At 40.7% G+C, this 3674-nt stretch overlaps 1 non-coding gene across 1 annotated transcript; it reads right to left on the bottom strand.

Moving 5' to 3' along the window:
* Positions 1-3363: 3363 nt before the first annotated feature.
* TRNAA-AGC (transfer RNA alanine (anticodon AGC)) lies at positions 3364-3435 on the bottom strand. Its single transcript has one exon. It is a non-coding gene; the product is annotated as a tRNA-Ala (tRNA).
* Positions 3436-3674: the final 239 nt, after the last annotated feature.

Here is a 3674-nt window from a genome sequence, read left to right as displayed (position 1 = left end):
AGGGACTGGCTGATATTCCCCCTACACGACTTTGACTTGTTGATGGTTCATATCCTTAAAGATTCAAGTTGTACCTCGTGCTGCATATACTGCAACTTCTTAACACTCTGTAAAGGAAGCCACCCCTTTGCCAACATCTACTCAAATGACAGGACTAATATTTCTAATGTGAGCAGGTCACCTTGCTAAAGGTTTAAGAGTTAACATCTACACTGAGAGTACATATGACTTCAGGTTGTTAGTGATTTGGAATGCTATGATATGGAAACATATAGATTTTTAACTATCTTAGGAACCTCAGTTAAAAATTGGAAAATATTAATATTTATTAGAAGAAAATCAACACCCAAAAAATAGCTCCGTTATGAATACTGAAGCCCATTCTAAAGTTAGAACTTTTGAAGCTGCCACAACTAGAAGAACCTACAATGAAGAATATACAACTATGTACTGGGGGGCTTTGGGGAGAAAAAGGAAAAAAAAATTTTTTAATCTTAAAAAAAAAAACTTTTGAAGCTAAAGAAAATGCTCTAGATAACTACTATCGGTATTGTAAAAAACAGTTTCTCAATATGATCTTAAGAATCCAGAAGGAATATTCAAAAATAACAATCCACCATTATAAAAAGATACTGGCCATGTCAAACTCAGTGGACTTTGGTGTTTCCAAGATGGCCATTAGGTGGCGCCTAAGTCATCCTCCAAACCTTTGTGCTTCTATCACATGAAAGCACTCATAATGGCAGGACCAATTCCTCAACTTTTCAAAGCTATTGTTAGGAAAACTTTACCCAAGAAGCTCTATGGATGGCTGACTCTTTTCCATCTGTATTTATCGTAATCCTCCCAAAACTAAAGCTATTGCCAGACTACAAATGGATGTCATTCAGTTGTCCTAATTCTTTAAAAACTGAATATGTTTCAATAATATCTTTGAAAGTAAAATTGTATAATTTTTGGTTGGATGGAAGCCTTCTCTTCCAAAAGAATAGTCCTTTAACTTAGTATTATCCAATAGAACTTTTTACAACCATGGAAATGTTCTATATCTGTGCTTCCAAATGGCAGTGATTAGCCTCATGTGGCTGTTCAGCACTTGAAATGTGACTAGGCCAACAGCTCTGCTATCAAAAAATAATAATAAATATTTTTAAAAGCTTACAGATTTTATTTTTCTACTTGGGAAATACCTTTAGCACTTTTAAGTGACAGAGAAATCCATTTTAAAGGTGAAATTCTTAAGATTCTCCTACTAAAATATACTCTTCATCATCCTTATCATTACCAAAACTCTGAGAAAGAGTACAACTTTCTGGGGTTTTTTTTAATAGACACTTTCAAATTTTCAGAAGAGCTTTCTGTAGCCTAAAATTTTACCGTTAGTCCTAAGACAATATGATCTATGACAAAACATCCCCATAAACCCTTACCATGAAATATTGCTAGAGAAATCCATAAAGTTTAGATTGATTCTTCTTCTGACAGATTCTACCTTGTTACTGATGGGGTTCAGGATATGTTATCCCAAAATATGGCACTTTGGCATATTGAACATTTTAAGCTGAAGGAGTTTGAGAAAATGGCAGAAGCTGAAAGGTCACTCTGACCTCCCTGCTTTGCCCTTCTTCCCTGAAGTAAGCCATAAAAATTGACCTGTAAGAGGTGCCTGCTCTATGGGAGGAAGGAGCATCCTTATCTCTGAAGACAAGGGGATGCCAAGAATATCCCTAACAAACAGACCTTGCTAAATTTCCCCCAGTTTGCTACAATTGCCTCATCATCCTTAACCTATCATACTCCCCCCACAATAGTCCTCTCTTCATCAAACCCAGCACAAAATATTCAGGTCTAACTGTTTCTTCGGGTCTTCGTTTCCTTATGAAGCCTCCTGTGTCACATAAAACTTTGACTAAATAAATTTGTATCCTTTTCTCCTGTTACTCTGTCTTTGTCATTTTAATTTTCAGACCCAGCTGGTGACCTTAAGAGGGTGGAGGACCGCCCCCACCACCACCACCACCACAAGAGACACACACACATTACAATCTAATTTTGCAAGTACTGTCAAAATCTAATGTCAAGTACACCGTCCTATGTCCAACAGGTACAAGTTGCATCGCCAAAAGAGTCACTACTAGACCCACACATACATAAATCAGAAAACAGCATTTTGGAAAGGATATCATGGAAGGATAACCTTAGGACTACACAGGAAAGGATCATTTCAGATACTGTTAAATACAAATATCCCCTTAAGCTCTGGAGCATAGACTCAATATCATGTTTAATGCTGGGCAAGAGGTGCTGTTGCCTGGGGCCTCTCCTGGCCGGATATCTTCCTATGGATACGGAGTCCACACTCTACTTCCCAGGGCTCCTGGAGTTCTCTGCTGAAGCAGTCCTGATTCTCTCTTCTTCCAGGACCTGCACAGGCCTCTCTCCTGATCCATCCTTCTGAGGGCAGATCACGCCATTAGTGTACATGTGCCTAGGCCGAGAAGGTTGCTCTTGGCCAGGGATGTGTGTGAAGCCTGGAAGTGTTCACATGCATGTGTGAGGCCCTTCAGAGCCAAGAGGGGTAAGAAAAGTGGGTAGGGGTGTGTATCTTTACTTTTATTCCCCTCCTTAACTCATCTTGTAAAATTAGCCAAGCAAGTGCTGCTTCAAGTCAGTGAGATAAGAAGGCTAGAACGAACTTACCACAATAAGAACTTCTATGTAGATCTGAAGCTTACATCATACTTTAGGAGTTATTCTAATTAAAGTCAGGAACAATGAGGAAAAGAAATGCATATAGAGTATAAAAACAGAGGGAGAGGACAGGAAAAAGGGATGGGACAGAAGAAGCGGGGAGCTATAATGGGCAGGGGGTGGTAGGGATATATATATTGGAAAGCTTTCCTCTCCTCCAGTCCGTTCCTTGACCCTGGAACAGCTCAGAAAATGAAGAGATCTAAAGAAAAGTTCCTGTGGACTTCGCATTCGTTTTGGGGTTTTGGTTTTTTCTTTCTGTGTGTCTTGCTCTCCGATACTACTGCGAAATGTCACTACCGTGATTGAGCTTGTTAATTTGGTGCCTTGCTTGTTTTTCGGATGCTGGAATCCTGAGCAAGTCGCGCTTCCCCAGCCCTTTATCTCTCTTTTCACCTGCTGACACAGCTACCCAAGGTGATGCCAAAGTCCTACGGCAGACACGCGTCGATGTTAAAAGCAAAATACAGTTGGTTAGTTTTTCTTGTGAGTTAGAAGAACTTAAGGAGAATGAAAGGACCAGAAAAGAAGCAGCCGGCGGATTTTTCCTCAAATGATAGGGCCAAGGAGGATTCAGAGCAAAAATATTCTTCTGAACAAGACCGACAGAAGTGGAGGTGCCGGGGATTGAACCCGGGGCCTCGTGCATGCTAAGCACGCGCTCTACCACTGAGCTACACCCCCTCACAGGGAAAAAGAACTAAGAAACATTTCTATGACCCGATAGACCCTTCTCGCTGGTGACAAAAGTAATTTCATTTTGTCAAACTCAATCCCTGACCGTTCTATACTGGACACTGTCTCGCAGCTAAGCCGGGAAAAAGAAACCTAAATATTATACCGAAAGCCCCTTTCTGGTTCTGAGATTTTCCACTAAGGGTCACCCTCTCGGACGTCAGCTCGACGGCCACTTGCCGCTGGGG

This window comes from Equus asinus, chromosome 8 (genome assembly GCF_041296235.1).
Source record: "Equus asinus isolate D_3611 breed Donkey chromosome 8, EquAss-T2T_v2, whole genome shotgun sequence".
Classification (NCBI taxonomy): Eukaryota; Metazoa; Chordata; class Mammalia; order Perissodactyla; family Equidae; genus Equus; species Equus asinus.
Note: the sequence above shows the minus strand (reverse complement) of the source record. Positions and strands in the feature narration are given on the sequence as shown.